A 21,423-nucleotide genomic window follows, 5' to 3' on the forward strand; every position below is an offset into this window, starting at 1 on the left:
CAGCTGCAGAGGCTGCAAGAGAAGCGTTTAGCGCCACAGTGTGATTCACTGTTAAAATTCCAGGAGAATCCTGAAAGAGGTAACTAATCTATTGCTTCCCCTACGTATATCTCGGTAAAAAACCATGAAGATAAAATTAGAGAGATTCGAGCTCTCAGGGGTCCTTACAATCAATCATTTCTCCCTTCAAACATATGCGATTGGAGCTGGAAAGGGGAAAGTGATTGTGGTATACAAAGTGCTCTCCGCCATACACCGTAAGGTTGCCTGCGGAGTATAGACGTAGCTGTTGATTTTTGACTGATTTCGTAATCTAGCTACTCATCTAACATGTGAACAAGAAAGCGAAAATCCACTTCTGAAATATGGTTTCGTCATTCGCAAGTTGTGTTGTATGTAAACGTGGGCGTGTGATGGTCTGTGTGAAGTTATGTGGACGCGTATAACAGGTCAAGGTGAAACGAAGTTAATTTTTGGATGTTTCTACCGGCCACCCGAATCCACGGTGACTGTTGTAGAGTTAACGAAATAAATCTCGGGTGAACAGACTGGTATGAGTGTGCATAGGACACAATATTTCGGCAATCGACCACGCTACCATCATCAGGTGCGCTGATGTTATTCTTCCCTCCTCCCCTGAAGTCGGTACACTCTGGGAAATATTTATTTATTTATTTATTTATTTTACGAGTGCGATGCCGGCAGATCCTCCAGAACGAGAAGACCTAGGACGCAGCGCCCAGACGGCGGAAGAACGGACGCTGTACCTGGACCGCACCGACTCATAGCAAGCGCCTGAGGGAGGAGCGGGAGGGGGATTGTCCTATATATACCGGGTGATCAAAAAGTCAGTATAAATTTGAAAACTGAATAAATCACGGAATACTGTAGATAGAGAGGTACAAATTGACACACATGCTTAGAATGACATGGGGTTTTATTAGAGCCAAAAAAATACAAAAGTTCACAAAATGTCCGACAGATGGCGCTTCATCTGATCAGAATAGCAATAATTAGCATAACAAAGTAAGACAAAGCAAAGATGATGTTCTTTACAGGAAATGCTCAATATGTCCACCATCATTCCTCAACAATAGCTGCAGTCGAGGAATAATGTTGTGAACAGCACTGTAAAGCATCTCGGGAGTTATGGTGAGGCATTGGCGTCCGATGTTGTCTTTCAGCATCCCTAGAGATGTCGGTCGATCCCGATATACTTGCGACTTCATGTAACCCCAAAGCTAATAATCGCAGGGACAGAGGTCTGGGGACCTGGGAGGCCAAGCATGACGCAAGTGGCGGCTGAGCACACGATCATCACCAAACGACGCGCGCAAGAGATCTTTCACGCGTCTCGCGATTTTTTTGGTTCTAATAAAACCCCATGTCATTCCAAGCATCTGTGTCAATTTTTACCTCTCTATCTACATTATTCCGTGGTTTATTAAGTTTTCAAATTTATACTGACTTTTTGATCACCCGGTACATGGCGCCGGCCCACCGCCGGTCAGTACATCAGCGCACCTGATGATGACAACGCGTTCGATTGCCGAAATATTGTGTCCTGTGCACACTCATACCAGGCTGTTCACCGGAGATTTATTTCGTCATAAAATATGCCTGGAGAAATTGAAGAATCACAGTTCTAGAGTTATTGAAGGATAGAGTATCATCGACAGCGCGCAAGAATCCAGATCACACAATGTTTATTGGAGGAGACTTTAGACTGTTATTTTTGAACAAGTTTTCCGAAAACTGTATTGGCAGCTAGTACGAGAACTCAAACGCAATGGAAATATTTTAGACCTTGTAGCTATAAACAGGACTGACCTTATCGATGGTGTCATTACGGAGACAGGGATTAGCGATCATGGTATCATCGTAGCGACGATTATTACTAAAGTCAATAAATCAGTCCATAAGGCTAGAGAGTATTTTTGCTAGAAATCTTTGCAGACAAGCTTCGAAACCCCATGTTCTGTGAAGAGTCGTGAACGTCCAATCATTTAGGGCCTAGTGGTTGTTTCACTGCTCTTCTACCACTTTTCGTAGATGCTCACGACAGTGAACATTCGACCTTGTAAGAGGTTCACCACCCTGCTGGAGCAAATGTAATCTCGATGTATTGCTCACTTGCTAGAACGACAATTCACAGGCGCTACCTGAGAGATAAAGTATCTTTGCCCCTGTTAAAAGAGAGCTGCAATAGAGTCGCAGGTCAGAGCAGTCTCTGCCGCAGTTGCAGTCGCTCGCTGCTACAGTGTAGTTGTAGTATGTCGCTGGTACAGCGCAGTTTATAATTAGTAGTTGTTAAAGTCACAGTGCAGAACAAATTGTAAAATTTTATCATATGGAACTGAATAATAATTGTGATCAGCTGCAGACCTAAATGATACCATGGAATGAGATGATGAACAAATGAATAATTGTTGATGTAATGAAAAACCAACAGTGTAATTAAGTCAGCCATCTATTGTAAGCTAAATTTTATTATTTTTATTGGCATGCACGTACACTCCAGGAAATTGAAATAAGAACACCGTGAATTCATTGTCCCAGGAAGGGGAAACTTTATTGACACATTCCTGGGGTCAGATACATCACATGATCACACTGACAGAACCACAGGCACATAGACACAGGCAACAGAGCATGCACAATGTCGGCACTAGTACAGTGTATATCCACCTTTCGCAGCAATGCAGGCTGCTATTCTCCCATGGAGACGATCGTAGAGATGCTGGATGTAGTCCTGTGGAACGGCTTGCCATGCCATTTCCACCTGGCGCCTCAGTTGGACCAGCGTTCGTGCTGGACGTGCAGACCGCGTGAGACGACGCTTCATCCAGTCCCAAACATGCTCAATGGGGGACAGATCCGGAGATCTTGCTGGCCAGGGTAGTTGACTTACACCTTCTAGAGCACGTTGGGTGGCACGGGATACATGCGGACGTGCATTGTCCTGTTGGAACAGCAAGTTCCCTTGCCGGTCTAGGAATGGTAGAACGATGGGTTCGATGACGGTTTGGATGTACCGTGCACTATTCAGTGTCCCCTCGACGATCACCAGTGGTGTACGGCCAGTGTAGGAGATTGCTCCCCACACCATGATGCCGGGTGTTGGCCCTGTGTGCCTCGGTCGTATGCAGTCCTGATTGTGGCGCTCACCTGCACGGCGCCAAACACGCATACGACCATCATTGGCACCAAGGCAGAAGCGACTCTCATCGCTGAAGACGACACGTCTCCATTCGTCCCTCCATTCACGCCTGTCGCGACACCACTGGAGGCGGGCTGCACGATGTTGGGGCGTGAGAGGAAGACGGCCTAACGGTGTGCGGGACCGTAGCCCAGCTTCATGGAGACGGTTGCGAATGGTCCTCGCCGATACCCCAGGAGCAACAGTGTCCCTAATTTGCTGGGAAGTGGCGGTGCGGTCCCCTATGGCACTGCGTAGGATCCTACGGTCTTGGCGTGCATCCGTGCGTCGCTGCGGTCCGGTCCCAGGTCGACGGGCACGTGCACCCTCCGCCGACCACTGGCGACAACATCGATGTACTGTGGAGACCTCACGCCCCACGTGTTGAGCAATTCGGCGGTACGTCCACCCGGCCTCCCGCATGCCCACTATACGCCCTCGCTCAAAGTCCGTCAACTGCACATACGGTTCACGTCCACGCTGTCGCGGCATGCTACCAATGTTAAAGACTGCGATGGCGCTCCGTATGCCACGGCAAACTGGCTGACACTGACGGCGGCGGTGCACAAATGCTGCGCAGCTAGCGCCATTCGACGGCCAACACCGCGGTTCCTGGTGTGTCCGCTGTGCCGTGCGTGTGATCATTGCTTGTACAGCCCTCTCGCAGTGTCCGGAGCAAGTATGGTGGGTCTGACACACCGGTGTCAATGTGTTCTTTTTTCCATTTCCAGGAGTGTAGTTAAGTCACTTGTAATATTAATATGAATTTGTTTCAATCATTTCTTTTGTGATTCGTCAGCACCAGTTGACCCAGATTTGTAACATATTCAATTGTCCCGTGTAATGCATTTTAGATCTTTAGCAATAACGTAAAAAATTTTCAGAATATAATTGTTTTTACCAGTCAACTATAAAAGTATAATTTCCCCTTCAGTCATTGCCAGTCCCGATCCAGTCATTTATCTAAATTAAAATATTCCAGAATTTTTGTCAGATCATAACCATGTCCTCTTTAGTAATCAGACGACTAGCTGTCCGGCTGTGTCACTAAGTAAAGTCAGTTTTTCTAATTCAGATCTCAGACAAATGTTATCCAGTATTAGTAGATAGGCTAGCATTGCACCAACCTGTGCCATTTACGAGCAGATATTAGACAGCGTTATCTGGCGACACCATTACGAGGTAAGAATTTTTCAGTTTACTTCTCACAGACAGATTCATATTGATTTTCACAGGGTCATGGCGTAACGCTGCTTACGTCATAATTTAACGGTTTTTCATGAGTTAAGATTTATCCGTTTTCATACGTCAGAATTTAATTATCCAAATTCAATTATTTTTGTTTTCTGCTCCGGAAGGTTATACATCATTATTTTATATATTTTTTATTTATACGGGAAGCTTAAAACCTGATACGCCGTTTCCGAGATACTCGTTCACAGGCTCCGGGAAATACACTTCTGGACATGGAAATTGCTACACCAAGAAGAAATGCAGATGATAAACGGGTATTCATTGGACAAATATATTATACTACAGCTGACATGTGATTACATTTTCACGCAATTTGGGTGCATAGATCCTGAGAAATCAGTACCCAGAACAACCACCCCTGGCCGTAATAACGGCCTTGATACGCCTGGGCATTTAGTGAAACAGAGCTTGGATGGCGTGTATGGGTACAGCTGCCCATGCAGCTTCAACACGATACCACAGTTTATCAAGAGTAGTGACCGGCGTATTGTGACGAGCCAGTTGCTCGGCCACCATTGACCAGACGCTTTCAGTTGGTGAGAGATCTGGAGAATGTGCTGGCCAGGGCAGCAGTCGAACATTTTCTGAATCCAGAAAGGCCCGCACAGGACCTGCAACATGCGGTCGTGCATTATCCTGCTGAAATGTAGCGTTTCGCAGGGATCGAATGAAGGGTAGAGCCGCGGGTCGTAACACAACTGAAATGTAACGTCCACTGTTCGAAGTGCCGTCAATGCGAACAAGAGGTGACCGAGACGTGTAACGAATCACCATCACGCCGGGTGATACGCCAGTATGGCGATGACGAATACACGCTTCCAATGTGCGTTCACCGCGATGTCGCCAAACACGGATGCGATCATCATGATGCTGTAAACATAACCTGGATTCATCCGAAAAAATGACGTTTTGCCATTCGTGCAACCAGGTTCTTCGTTGAGTACACCATCGCAAGCGCTCCTGTCTGTGATGCAGCGTCAAGGGTAACCGCAGCCACGGTCTCCGAGCTGATAGTCAATGCTGCTGCAAACGTCGTCGAACTGTTCGTGCAGGTGGTTGTTGTCTTGCAGACGTCCCCATATGTTGAATCAGAAATCGAGACGTGGCTGCACGATCCGTTACAGCCATGCGGATAAGATGCCTGTCATCTCGACTGCTAGAGATACGAGGCCGATGGGATCCAGCACGGCGTTCCGTATTACCCTCCTGAACCCACCGATTCCATATTCTGCGAACAGTCATTGGATCTCGACCAACGCGAGCAGCAATGTCGCGATACGATCAACCGCAATCGCGATAGGCTACAATCCGACCTTTATCAAAGTCGGAAACGTGATGATACGCATTTCTCCTCCTTACACAAGGCATGACATCAACGTTACAACAGGCAACACCGGTAAGTGCTGTTTGTGTATGAGAAATCGGTTGGAAACTTTCCTCATGTCAGCACGTTGTATGTGTCGCCATTGGCGCCAACCTTGTGTGAATGCTCTGAAAAGCTAATCATTTGTATGTCACAACATCTTCTTCCTGTCGGTTAAATTTCGTGTGCGTAGCACGTCATCTTCGTGGTGTAGCAATTTTAATGGCCCCCGTATCGTCGTCAGAATGATTGCCCGATCCTCTCTGCTCCGTTTACATACTTTTTTTTTACCACTTCACGTGCCCGCAACGCCACCAGGTGATATCCAGTCTCGCGGTGGGCAGTGATTGTAATGTTTTCGGTTCATCGGTGTATCTGTTCCTCCTCCTCAGATGTCTGTCTGCAAGGGATTACTATCTTCACTCTTACATTCATTCGCAAACGACCTAGACTTGATCGTGCAGTAGTTACTTGGTTGAAACTCTGCAAGCAGTTATGAAAATGCCGTTTGTTATAGACCACTTCCTTATTCTGCCTCCTATTGTGACGAACCAGTTTCTATCCGCCAACAGCTCGTCACCACGCCACGGTTATGGAAATGCACTTAGCTGAGACAATACACCAGTTTTACTAGTATCGACGTGGACAAAACATCGACAATGATTACTTGAGTTGAAAAAGTTCTAGAACGCCACACGTATCAGTAATGTGTGCCGTTGAAGTAATGACTTTTTCCTTTTTCCCGTAGTGGTACTGGGTAGCTGCACTCCTGCTGACAAATTATTCTCCAAGATCTATTAAGGTCTTGACGGACCTCCTAGCAGATTATATAAATTTGTTTACCACCGAGTAACACAAAATTCATAGTTACGAGGAACAATCAGTACAACATCAATATTATTTGTCAGATTCATGGAATACGATTAACTGGATTGAAAACGTGTTATCGCTTTGGAACCCTTAGAACAATGCAAGTGGCTGTTAGTGAAATGGCTAACTTTCAAGTGAAGAAGAAAATAGTGATTGTGGAACTACTCAAGCCCCGTTTCTTTCAATTTATCATGGCTCCGAAACTTCTTGCCTCTCGGCGTTTCTTAGAGATGTTCAGATGGGTGTTGTAGATGTTTCTCTTATCTGGAGGATTATTTGAGTTTGAGAACGTGTTGTGTCCCAAGAAATAAATTTGGCAGGAAGTACACAAAGCTTATTGTACCGTTACGTTTGATGGTTACGCAGTCAACACTTTTTTAAAAGTAGATTACCGCTATACCTCAAAGGCAAGCATATTTCATTAGTATATCTGAAGTACATCTTTCTATGTTATTAATAAGAATATGGATACAGGAAACCTTGGAAAAAAGCCATCAAATTGGTCGATAGAACCAACTCTTAGCAGCCTAGGACTCATCCAAAAAGATTCGGAAAGTTGGATAGATATAGCAACTGGACTACAGAATTCATAACTCTATGGCTGGCTTTTCCGTAGGGTTGCATCCTATATAGTTTAAAACTGAAAAAACACCTTTTCGACATTGATATTTCAGCATTTTCTTCTCGCTGACGGCGGAAATTTGTATTTTTTTCTGTGTTTTGGCCAGCACCTGAAGTATAGGTAAATTCATCTACACTACAGCATGGCCCTGTCCTTCACACACTACTGTAATCTTTCTACTGTGTGAAGTTCCAGTAAGCCTTGATGGATCAAATACAAGATTAAGACGTGTGCAAGCGAAGGAGCTGTTTTCGAGAGAACTGGTGACGAGTGTCGTGCAGTTATACGTAGCCATTTTTACACCTTACTAGGCGTCTTTCTGCAGCTCATTAGGGACTGTGCAACGACGTGACAGAGAAAAGATTGAGTACTGTACTTCGGCAATGTTGTGTAAAGAGTCACATGCCCTAAAATAGCAATGCCACAAGATAGTAATTATAAACCCAAAGTATTTAGTTTAATTTACAGATTTTAGATTTGTGTGATTTATCGTGTAAGCGAAACTTAGCAGATTTCTGTAGTACTCATGTGGATGACTTCACACTTTTCATTATTTGGAGTGAACTGCCACTTTTCGCACCATACATATATTTTGTCTAAATCATTTTGCAGTTGGTTTTCATCATCTGATGACTTTACAAGACGATAAATGACTGTATCATCTGCAAACAATCTAAGACAGCTGCTCAGATTGTCTTCTACACCATAGTCACTCAATTTGATTTGAAGTCGCTTGTGATGAACGGTGTCAAAAGACTTCTGGAAATCTTAACACATGGAATCAATTTCACATCCCCTGTAGATAGCAAGCATTATTTCGTGAGAATAAAATGTATGTTCGAACACAGTATATGTTCCACAATCCTACTGCAAATCGACGGTAGGATATGGGTCTGTAATTCAGCGGATTACTCCTATTGCCCTTCTTAGGTATTGGTGTGGTTTGTCTAACTTTCTTGTCTTTGGATACCGATCTTCCAGAGCGAGCAGCTTTATATGATTGCTTAGTATGGAGCTATTGTATCAGCATATTCTGAAAGAAGCCTGACTGGCATTCAATCTGGACCGGAGACCTCGCCTTTATTAAGTGATTTACGCTGCATTGCCACACCAAGGATATTTACTTCGAAGTTACTGATGTTGGCAGTTTCAAAAAAATGGTTCAAATGGTTCTGAGCACTATGCGACTTAACTTCTGAGGTCATCAATCGCCTAGAACTTAGAACTAATTAAACCTAACTAACCTAAGGACATCACACACATCCATGCCCGAGGCAGGATTCGAACCTGCGACCGTAGCGGTCGCTCGGCTCCAGACTGTAGCGCCGAGAACCGCACGGCCACTCTGGTCGGCTGGCAGTTTCAGCTAAAGCCACTATTCCCCTTGCATGCGGTTGAGTAGAATCAGAGACAACCAATTCTAAAAATACCGTAAGAATTTTGAAATTATTAAAAGTCTACCACAGGTTCCAGGAAGGGCAAGTGACTCTCTTGACCCCCGCCCCCTTGCAGACGCCTGTGATCTATCCCGATGACGTCGACAGATCGTACAGCAGGTGAAACTTGGTACGTAACAGCTCAGACAAGAAGCCATTGTTTCTACTTTCCACCCGTTATAGAACGAGAGGAAACGCTAGCATTCGTACAATACAAAGTGACCTCTGCCATGCAGTTGATAGTGACTCGTAGAGAATAGATGTAGGTGTGAATGTAGATGTAGATGCAACTGTTTGAGACAAATACAGGGTGTTTCGCAATTCATGTCACACACTTCTAGAGGTTGTAGACGAGACTTAGTAGATCAAGTCTTACCTACGAACCCATGTCCGGAGACGTCATACAACGACGCTATAAAGTGTCCAAGTTATAGGCGCTGGCGCCTGTAAGTGTATGTGTATACGGATTGATTCCGTGGTGGATGATGGAGAAGGATAAGTGTATCAATTTGAGTTAAAAGTCCGTGGTTCTGAAACGAACGATTCGAAAGTTACAAGCGAAAATCATTCTGATACCTCTGATAGTGGAATATATGTACCAGCACTGTTGTTGCTAAGAATGTAGGGTACGCAACTTTCAGAGGACCAAAAGAACAAAATAATCTAGTAAACATGGGCTCTAAAAAGGATACTTTAAGAGCTATGAGCACATGTTCTGTATTTCACTCTAGCGAAGAACAACAAGTGCTGATAGCTGCTCAGGTAAGCATTTTAGAGCCCATTATTACGGTAAAATTTTATTTCTTTCGGTCCATACCACCACGTCTGAAAGTTGCATACCCTACACTCTTAGCAACAGCAGTACCGGCGCATGTGTTCCACTATAAGAGGTACCAGAATGATTTGCGGTTGTAACTTTCGACATGTTCGTTTCCGATACAGAGGCCCTTATCTCAAATTGATACATTTATCTTTCTCCATCATCCTAGAAAGTTTGTAACATCAACACGGAATCACCCTATACACACTCGTACACACATTTACAAGCACTAGTTCCTATAACTTTGACTCTCTGTAGCGCGTTGGATGACGTTTCCAGACATGGGTTGCTACGTAAAACTTGATCTACAAAGTCCCCTCTACAACCTCTAGAAGTGTATAACAGGAATTGTAAGGCATCCTGTATACAGGATGCGGCAGACATTCAAAACGAAAATATTTTTTATTTCCTTCCTCGGACTGTGTGTGGCCTTCTATTATCATACCGCGGCCTTACGCCAATAATCAGCAACACTGTGATTTGACTGCAGGCTCTGAATTGTTGTCAACCATACATTATGACACAGTATTTGCTGTGCATCCTATGGGCACGTAACCTTCTAGGAACATTCCTTTGCACTTCTACAGTGCACATATACTGAACATATACGAAGAAGGGCAAGACGAATGGCCATGTATTTGTTTCACAGATGGGAGAGCGCCACAGAGATGTTGAAAGAAAAATCTGCAGAGGCTTGAGAAAGACGCCAACTGTCTCGGGAAGACTCCTTACAACATTTAGAGAACCAGTTTCATGTGAGATATATAGAATTTTTCTACAATTCCATACTATCGGTTCCCTTTGGGAGTACGCAGACACGATCAGACTAATTACAGCGTTCTCAGCTGCATTTAAGTAAACATTCTTCTCAGAATTAATACGCGAATTAAAGGGGAAGGAAACCTAAATTCAAAAAGTAAGTTGCACGTTTTTATTGCAGGCCACCTATCTTTAATTGAATGCTATACTACATTCAGAGTGATTCAAATACGTGACACTATTCTTCAACATAGTCACCAAGTGTCTGTAAACAACATTTTAACCACCCTTCAATACCTCGACGACAGAAATCCTCTCCATGGTCACAGAGCCATTCGAAAACTGCTGGATAACGTCCTCAACGTAGGAAAATCTTGTTTCTTCCTCGACTGTGTGGACTTTTTCTCCTGTTACCGATGTCGTTGGCCTTCCTTCCGAGTCAGCATAACCCGCGTCTGTGGGGCCGTGATCAGATTGTTGGCAGCATTTCACTAACGTTGGGCGCGACATTGCATTCGGTCCGCATATCAGCAGAATTTCACACTGACTCTGTGTGAAATTTAGACGTTTTGCCCGCAAGAATCGTAGTGTCCCGCGAACTTCAACCCTGGAGTACGTTACTAGCCGCCGCACCATTTCACTGCCACACTGTGATGCACCTGTTGTTCATACTGCAGCGGAACTTGTAACCTCCCCCTCACTTATCGACCTTAATGATAATGAAAAATTAAACCGCGTGTACCTAATGGAAATTTGGGAAAAGCAATCGTCACCGAAGTTAATTTGTCGGTAAAGAGGGAGGAAAGGGTTACATCTAAATGAAAGGAAAAATGCAAATTAAACTGGTGGAAATTAATTTTGAAAAGGGGTAAAGTTAATAAAGAAAGTAAATGTGCGGCCGTTACGTTAACAATTAACTGGCGTTAATTAGATATTTGGGATTTGGGGAAAATTACGATCGCCAGTCCTAAGGACAATTACTATTATAACTGAAAAGGGAAGGTTAATCCACATGTAATTAGCACTAAAAGCGTGGCAACTGAAGGTTGACACGTGTTGTGTGAAAACTGAATGTTTGTCAGAAGTAATAAATTTCGCTACACTCTGAATTAATTTAGCAAAAGATTTAATAAAACCGGAAAATTGAAAGTTAATTTAGTGACTGAAATTAATAGTGAACTTTGTTTCTGAAGCACTGCGAAATTCAATAAAATAAGGTTAGTCTTGGGCTACCTCAACAATCATCTCAAAAGCAACTTGAATCTACATAATTTGGAAATAAGAGATTTAACTTTGAACTTGAATTAAATGATTTTGAACAATTAACAAAAGTAAAATTTAGTACAGACCAATCTGAACTGCAGTCACAGGTAACCTAAAATATGGAAACAAAACTCGCACTTTTAATTTGTGCTTGTGTAATCTAAATATTGTAGCCAGCTATGAATACTTTAATTGAACTTTGAAATTAAAGCAGTGAAATGGAATGATGTTACTTTAATGCTGGCGTTTGGATATCAACGACACACGGGTTCATTTCGGAAAAGGAAGGGACCCTGCTTGGTAATGCAATTGGGACAATGAGCACACAGGTTCATGCTAAGTTGCTGTATTTTAGTGATGCAAATGGAACAGTTTGAACAGCTCAGGTCTGCCATATAATTCTAAAACTTAACGTGCTTTCAGTCTTCCTTGTTGGTTGATTGAAGGTTTGAAGTCGTCGATCGAGGAGGTGGCGACTTGCAGAAGCTGGATGTTGGCGCCCCTTCTTCTCGACACAGTCACCAGACGAAACGGGCTCTTGATGTGTGCCAGCTAATGTTTCCCGTCCGCGACACCGTGCCAGAAACTATCACAGCAAGTCGAGCACAATTACATGCCGCCAAAACCCGCAAGCGCGGCAACTCGCGGGAGCGTCACACAACACACCTGCTCCACCGCCCTACTCCAGCCAGACTCTGCTCTGCCACGCGGCAGAGTTAACACTACCAAAGTTCCTAAACACTTTAGTTCTCCACACGACCTATCGATGTAATCGTTCGATAGCATAGTTTTCCCTAGGCAAGACCCAGCGTAAAAATACAAATAGTATTTACAAAACAAACCAATTATACATCGAGATAAATGCATAAATATGTATATACAAATAGTAAAACAATTACAATATATAAAGACACAGAAATGTCATATCTTCAGGTAACAAAATAAGGGAAAAATTTATAGTACAATAGATGGAAATAGGAGGATATGCATTTCCGGCGTTACAAGTTAATAAAATACACAGAAATACAAAAGAAAAGTTAAATGAATATTTTAAATCCATGAGTTCTATTCTAACGTCTGTAACTGGGGTAGACTACAGGGAATTATGTTGAATAATATTTACATAAGAAAGGGCATCACAAATAAACGGGAAGTAGGCCTGTTATATTCCATTAAAATATAGACACAAAATATCCTTATCAGTCGCACTAAAGTTGCTGTCACGTCTTCGTATGAAGTTTTCTGTAACGACTGGGATTCACGGTATCCAGTGTTTGATGACGTTATACGATAAGTTCTTTTATCTGGATAAAAGCGTATGGGGCCTGAAGATGGGAAAATGAATTGTCGAAACTGGTTGCTTTCAGAATAAAATAAAATATCTTAAAGTATACGGCTGTTGGTGAAGTTTATTGACATTGAAAAGCAGTGAAGTTATGTTGATAGCGGTATGAGAATGGTAGCAAAATCCCCAAACTAAACTGTAATCCAAGATACGCAAAAACTCAGTCCATTTCGTGATCACATTACACCAAGCATTCACCAGTTCAAAACAGTTCAGATTTGAACACGATGATTTACGAATTAGTGACACCTTCCCGTCTCCTCTATATCTCTTTTGTTCCCTTCTACAATAACCTATGAAACCTTTCCTTAGGATTTCTACCTCTTGCTTAATAATAACAAATGAAATCTTCCCTTTGAAATTAATTCTCTTTATCAATCTTCGCATACAAATTTAAATGCTGCTTATTAAAAGTTATTTTCAGATTATTTCGACGAAACATAGAATGTGTCGTCGTCGTGGCCCTCAGTCGTTACCTGCAATAACCAAAAGCTGTTCCTTACCTTTTTTACTGTTACTGGATCGCCATCTGACTGTTACATCGAACTGCGACATGAATATACTTACTGTTTTGCTATACTCTATTAGCTGCTGAAGGGCTGTCATAATAAGTGGCTGTATTTATTACCAAAGGTGACGTTATTCTTTAATGGCAAAGCTGACGTTATTCTTTAATTAATTTGACTGAAGTTACGGAATTCATAGTTAAACTTTTCCTTGACAACAATAAAATTTTGCGAAGTTTTACGTTGATGGTTTTTGAGATGGATTATAATCAGGAATGCAATATTGCTAGCAAAAATTAATTATATTCTGAATGAAATGATTTTACAAACGTTCAAATGGGACTTACTTTTTACAATAATCTTACAAATAGCAATGCGCAAACATACCTTCAGCAGTCTTGAGTTTCTCAAAAATTAATTCAAAAATATTAGTTCCTCTTATGTTAATAGTTAGCTGATGTCTCTGTACATCCGTTTATAATCTCTTGTAAATCATAGCTAGTGGCCGGCAGGCACACCGCTCCTCTCAACCTCTCGCTTCAGACCTGCTACCGACTCGCTTCACATATCGCTTACTGCTGACTTCCTACGAACGCTAAAGTGCGGTATCTCCTGCCAACAATGCTTTCTGGTGCAGACATTCCCTGCTACCATTACAAAATGTATCAACGAGCGGTCTTTCCCGCTCTTTCCTTAAAATGTATCCATACGCTGTCTCTCCTGCCCTTTTAAAAATTACATCAATGTGCGGTCTCTCTTGCCAACAATACTTTGGTGCAGACATTCCTTGCTACCACAATTATTTCCAACATGACAAATATTAATTATTCCTACTTAATCCTATTAATAAAATATAAACAGCTTTCATAAATTGTGGTTTGACAATAGACAATAGAAATATACACGTCTTACGTTAGTAATTCATATTCTCTCCATTCTCAGTTCTGTAATACAAGCAGAGAAATTTGGAGTCCAACACTGGAGCAAGTTCACACGTCTTGAAATATAAAGGCCCTTCAGAAGTTAAGTATGGTAGTGGCTGTTCACCATCCAGAATCAAACGCATCCATAATCGCACACCATTCATTAACACAGACAGGTCTGACTCCTTCCAGAATTCGCGTAAGTGCCCAGAATTTCTTGATTCAAAGAAGTCCCAGTCTCCACTTCACTCCTGTAACATTCTGTTACTATAAATGATAATTAATTGAAACCCTCAGCTGCCGACAGGTGTTGCTGACATACCTTGATGGGGACAGCTGAAAATGTACTATGCTACTATTTGCTTTTCCATTGATTGAAGGCCGTCTGCACTTAGCCAATCACTGAGTCTCGTTGAAACAGCATTCCACATGGGAAGACTTCTTAGCTGTTGACTTCCGGCCACCTGTGTGGCGATAGGAGATGCATTCCAAACGGAATAAAAAATTCAGGTGATTCTTGTTAGATGATTCCTCATTGCTTGAACTTCCTCCTACATACCTGACGATGGGAGGCAGCACTCACTGGGCTGCTCCACTGGGAGGCTTTGCACTGGCTGTAAAAATTCTGCCCTTCAGCCACTGAGCAAAAAGCTCCCAGATCGCCCCTATCTGCCCAAAGGCTATCTCATCTTCAGCCTCTCTCGTTATCCTAGCAGGACAAAAATTACTTTTGTGAAACATTCAGTAGCGTAGTTATTAGTGTGAAGCTGTCCAGTATTAACCAGTGTAGTTAATATACTGATAACTCCATCTAACATTCGATCCCAAATGATATAAACATGTTAATGTAATCAATAAAATTATGTTAACTGATAATGAAATGAGGCACAGTACCGCCACCTTACATAACACAACCCTTAACGATCAATTTCCTGCTATCATCAAGGAAACAATTTATCATCACACAAACAATTTACTCTAAGGAACATATATTTTCATCAGTCCAAACCTAGCCTGCGTTGTGCCAGCCTGCGCACACACAAAAACACACACACACACACACACACACACACACACACACACACACACACAGATTCGTTGGGAGTCTCCATGCATTACTGAATTAACACTGTGATAATTATTTACTGGAGAACTCTGGGTTCTGTGACTCAGTGGTTACATTTAGAGTTGCAAAATGACCAAGGCGCAAAAGCAAACTTACTCTAGATCAGCCTCGATGAGGACAATTCCTTAGACAGTCTGCTAGACAAAGGCAGTTTCCAATTTATCTTTCAGCGTGCTGATGCATCCAAATTGCATCTGTCCTCAAACATACTCGAAACCAAAATGAAAAAATATGAAAAACCTAATGTCTCTGGTCAGCCACTCTCATAATTCTTTTCAGTATCAATGTGCATTTGACGTATAAAAGAATTATCAGAAAAATCTGTTCTTAGCTGCAAAAGCTGGCACTATCACCTCCTGAACCAGCTAATACACATAGAATGACTGTCATCCGCATTTATTTATTTATTTTATTTTACTTTACTTTGAATTTAAAAAAGAAAAACAAGAATCAAGCAGGATCACCACTGTGAATAAATGTTAATGTAGAACCTAATAATGACCTGCCTTTATCTTTACATTAATTGAATGCTAAAGATTGCAAATCAACCAGGATCACGAATATAATAGAAGAAAGATATGTGTATAGTAAATTAACAGTAAACATAAATTACCTTAACATCGAGATACTACAGGACGTACAAAGAAATTGTGTCCAGTGGCTTTGACGAACAGAGACATCACTTGATGATAAAAACAATAAGTACTACATGAATATGAAAGCATGAATATAAAACACATTAAAAATGCAAAACGTTGTTAAAAGCTATGCAAAAGTTAGAAATACACTACTAGCCATTAAAATTGTTACGCCACGAAGATGACGTGCTACCGACAGGAAGGAGATGCTGTTATACGCAAATGATTAGCTTTTCAGAGCACTCACACAAGGTTGGCGCCGGTGGCGACACCTACAACGTGCTGACATGAGGAAAGTCCAACCGATTTCTCATACACAAACAGCAGTTGACCGGCGTTGCTTGGTGAAAACGTTTCCGACTTTGATAAAGGTCGGATTGTAGCCTATCGCGATTGCGGTTTATCGTATCGCGACATTGCTGTTCGCGTTGGTCGAGATCCAATTACTGTTAGCAGAATATGGAATCGGTGGGTTCAGGAGGGTAATACGGAACGCCGTGCTGGATACCAACGGCCTCGTATCACTAGCAGTCGAGATGACAGGCATCTTATCCGCATGGCTGTAACGGATCGTATAGCCACGTCTCGATCCCTGAGTCAACAGATGGGGACGTTTGCAAGACAACAATCATCTGCACGAACAGTTCGACGACGTTTGCAGCGGCATGGACTATCAGCTCGGAGACCATGGCTGCGGTTACCCTTGACGCTGCATCACAGACAGGAGCGCCTGCGATGGCGTACTCGACGACGAACCTGGGTGCACGAATGGCAAAACGTCATTTTTTTCGGATGAATCCAGGTTCTGCTTACAGGATCATGATGGTCGCATCCGTGTTTGGCGACATCGCGGTGAACGCACATTGGAAGCGTGTATTCGTCATCGCCATACTGGCGTATCATCTGGCGTGGTGGTATGGGTTGCCATTGGTTACACGTCTCAGTCACCTCTTGTTCGCATTGACGGCACTTTGAACAGTGGACGTCACATTTCAGATGTGTTACGACCCATGGCTCTACCCTTCATTCGTTTCCTGCGAAACCCTACACTTCAGCAGGACAATGCACGACCGTATGTTGCAGGTCCTGTACGGGCCTTTCTGGATACAGAAAATGTTCGACTGCTGCCCCGGCCAGCACATTCTCCAGATCTTTCACCAATTGAAAACGTCTGGTCAATGGTGGCCGAGCAACGTTCGTCACAATACGCCAGTCACTACTCTTGATGAACTGTGGTATCGTGTTGAAGCTGGATGGGCAGCTGTACCTGTACACGCCATCCAAGCTCTGTTTGACTCAATGCCCAGGCGTATCAAGGCCGTTATTACGGCCAGAGGTGGTTGTGCTGGGCACTGATTTCCAGGATCTATGCACCTAATGGCGTGAAAATGTAATCACTTCTCAGTTTTAGTATAATATATTTGTCCAATGAATACCCGTTTATCATCTGCATTTCTTCTTGGTGTAGCAATTTTATTGGTCAGTAGTGTATTATACGAAGACAAAAACGTGAACATAATGCAAAACAGTATTAAAAGTTGTGCAGAAATTTTTTGTTATTCGTGTAAACCATACTTGTTTTAAAAGATCTGACATTACTTTTTTACAGAGGAAAACCATTTTCCACAGGGAGAGTGCCGTATTTGAACTGTGGGAACACTGTATTTTGAACATGAGAGGCACTGTATTATGAACAGGGCATATACTGTATTTGAAACAGGTGAGGCATTGTACAGCTGACTCTGCAGTTGAAGTCCGAGCATTGGCCCGACTCTATGAGGAGCTTCTACACTACCGGAGAGGACAACCTGCTTGGCAGTGGTGCAGGTATGTCGGTTGCTCAACCGCAGGTGGAGCTGGTCTACAGCACAGGTGCTGGGCACCAGTGTGCGATTTGCAGGGGGGATGGGGGGGATTCCCCCCCCCCTCCTCTGCATCAGACCATCCCCTCCTCTGGTTTTAGTTTATGCATCCCAACCTGGGATGTTTATTTCCCACGCACTGGAGTAAAACTTTACACATAATTTAAATTTGTGTAGCCGAACACTGAAAGTTTTTAATAAGTCTTACTATTAATACTATTAATATGTTTCAGTTTTCTATCATCAGAATAAGTACAACTTTCCACAAATGTGCCTCTACTTTTTGAATTCCTCTTGTATATCTGTACCCGTATGTAGATGATTTTGTAAATAAGCTTTACCTATAATGTACTTTTAAAGATATAACAAGGGATGGCTTTTCTGATAGTGCATACGCGTCAATAGTGAGTTTCGGCATTAACATCTATTTATAAATAGCTGTTTAATCATGCGTAACACCACGGTCCAAGCTAGTAACATATATAATTCTACTAACCCCCTAAGACATCCCCCCCACTGGTAAGAGCACAAATCGCACCCTGCTCGGCACTACTGGCTGCTGCAGGAGTGGCGGTTGCTCAACTATTTGTGCAGCAAGTGCACTGAGTGGCACAAGTACACTGGACACACGATGCCACTGCTTGCGGTTGTGATTGGTGCGGGTGTGGCAGTTGCTCAACCACGTGCGGAGATGGTGCACTGTGTGGTGCAAGTACACTAGACAATCGAGGCTGCCGTTAGCACTTGTGGCCGATACAGACAAGTGGGTTGCTGCACAGGGCAGAAGGGAGGGGAAGGAAGACTTGTCCATCTGATGTACCACGCTTCGTGTGGCACCCAGAACAGCACGTGTCTCCCTCTATAGTCCCCAGGGTCGGTCGTCTACGTAGGCGAGGCGTCTCCGTCGCCCGATTTGACGACCTCCCGTAGGCACCTGCTTCTTCACCTCTGTCCCGTGGCATGTGCCACACCGCCACTGCTTTCAGCCGGTCCCGTGGGACCTCTCGAAGGCTGCTCCTCAGCCAACTCCCCCTTCTCCACTTTCGTTGGAGTTCTCTGAGCGACAGTATGCCATCAGCCCACGTCATTGCCTCTTCCAGAGTCCTCTGTGTGGCGAACCCTTCTCTGCTCTGCTGTGACCTATCAATGCTAAGTGTCTGCACGACAGATATTTGCATCACTGTACATCGATTCTTAATCTACAGTTTATGGCTAATCTTACATCTTCTTTACATTTACGTAAATGACATTTGTAATTGAAAAAATAAATTCTAATTTTGAATTAAAAGTAAAATTCGTTACAATGAAGAGAAACGACGTAAATTTTGACATTAAAATTGTTTGTGGTTTATCAATTTGAATTTAAAAATTCTTGAAAATAATAAATTTTGATATTAAACATTATTTCTGGTTTATCAATCACACTTAAAAATCCTTTGCAGTAATAAATTTTGACATTAAATGTTGTTTCTGGTTTATCAATTTGAATTAAAATCATTTGCAATACTAAAAAAGAAAACTTTAATATTCCAAACATGTTTCAATCACAATCAATAAAAATCTTAGACTAAATATTTTTTTGCATCATGACGTTCAAACAGATTAGTGTTAGTGTGGTTTAGGGGTTTTAGTACTCAGTTAATAAGCATGCAAAAGTACAGTTAGTACATGTTCTACTAGTATAGTAGTGCATGCATTCTACTACCCACGCCACTATATTTAGTTGAGATTACTAAAATGCGTTATCTACCTCCATTTTATTGACGTCCGCCGGCCACTTCAAGGATATTGCTGCACTCAATGTCCCCAATCAGCTGTCTCTATCACCTATTTTCCATTATCACTTCTTTTTCCTCTGTAACTTCTTTTGTATTCTACTTTCGCATATTTGATGGTATCTGGTTGTTGAAAAAACAGTTCATTAGTGGTAGAACACCTTTTTTTATCATAATAAAACTGGCACAAAGCCCTGCATGAATTTCTGTACACAGTACACCTTTTAGTTTGCAACTTCGATAAATATTCTCCAGCCCCGTTAGGCCCTGCGATGAGCCCTCCTCCTTCTACATAAATTGGTCTTCTGTGTCGGTCTGATAATTAGAAGGAACCAGAAAAATAAACAAGTAGCAGTGACGTGGCCAAGGAGCACCAAACTCGTAATTTGACAGCCATTAATTTCGACAAACTTTTTCCTCTGTTTCAAACACAAAATTTTCAGGCACACAATGTGTCCTGACGCCTCTCTTTGAAGGCTTCATCACATTGAAAGTTTATTACAGATCTTTCTCTTCAACATGTAGTGCTGTTACACACCATCCTAGCGAATGTCTAATTGTTAACACTTTGCTCCACTTAATCCACAAAACATTTTGTTGCAGCGTAAGTTACGATATTGATCATAATGACATTGGAAACGGTAACACCTGCTAATTCTTGGGCTCTACTTCCGGTTCTTGTACATGACATTTCGGCTTCATTGTCAGATATGTTTTGCTACAAATGAACATTTTGCTCATTCCAACGCTATCTTGAAAAATATTTATAGAACAATTACGTTGACACTAACCTTTCCTTTTCTTGTTTCTTTGTGATGTAAGTACAAATTACTTTTTTCTTACATTGTGTTCTAATCTAACATTTACAAAATCTAAAATACATTTACAGTTTTTTACTCCTATGTACAACATTCTATGAATGCCTTTAGGTGGCTTACGTAGTGCACCCCTAAGGACTTTCTTGATTTGATACTTTCTAACTCCACTGAGTTTGTATGGACTGTGTGTCGCACCTGCACTGGAACATAGTAAGCAGAAAAGATTTTGTGGCATCTCTCTTCTGTCTGTTCGACAAAAGGTGAGATTTTACCAGGACCTCTTGGCCTATGTTAAATTGTCCCCCTCCCTCCCTCCCCCCCCCCCCAACCTCCTGCCCTGCTCTCATTATGTTTGTTGTGGAGCGCCTCTTTTACGATTCCAGCACGTCGTAGTCTTGATCTCAGAGGGAAGTCCACAAACTCTCATATTAGTTCAGGTGGATGTTTGCTTTTTAATACTGTCAATGGTGGGAAAAGTATGGTACTGTGGGGCAGCTCATTTATGGCGCCCTGAAAATTTCGCAAGTACACGTCCCAAGTCACGTGCTTCTTGGTTCAGTACATCTCACAAAGGTTTCCCAAGTTCTTCGCAATGATTCGCAAGGGTTGGAGTTTGGGTGGTATCTACTAATGTAAGCAGGCTTTGTGTTCTGTTTCCTCAAAGTGTCCTGCCACTATTATGATCTATATTGTGGACCATTGTCTGACAGGATACGATATATACGTCCCACTTGCCTAAGGAAGTCCTTGAATAAGGCCTCGGTTATGGCAGAACCAGTTGCCTTTGTGAATGGCGTGAGCGTCAGTTATTTTGACTCTAATGCGATTATCATCATAATGTAAG

Source organism: Schistocerca cancellata, chromosome 2 (genome assembly GCF_023864275.1).
Source record: "Schistocerca cancellata isolate TAMUIC-IGC-003103 chromosome 2, iqSchCanc2.1, whole genome shotgun sequence".
NCBI lineage: Eukaryota > Metazoa > Arthropoda > Insecta > Orthoptera > Acrididae > Schistocerca > Schistocerca cancellata.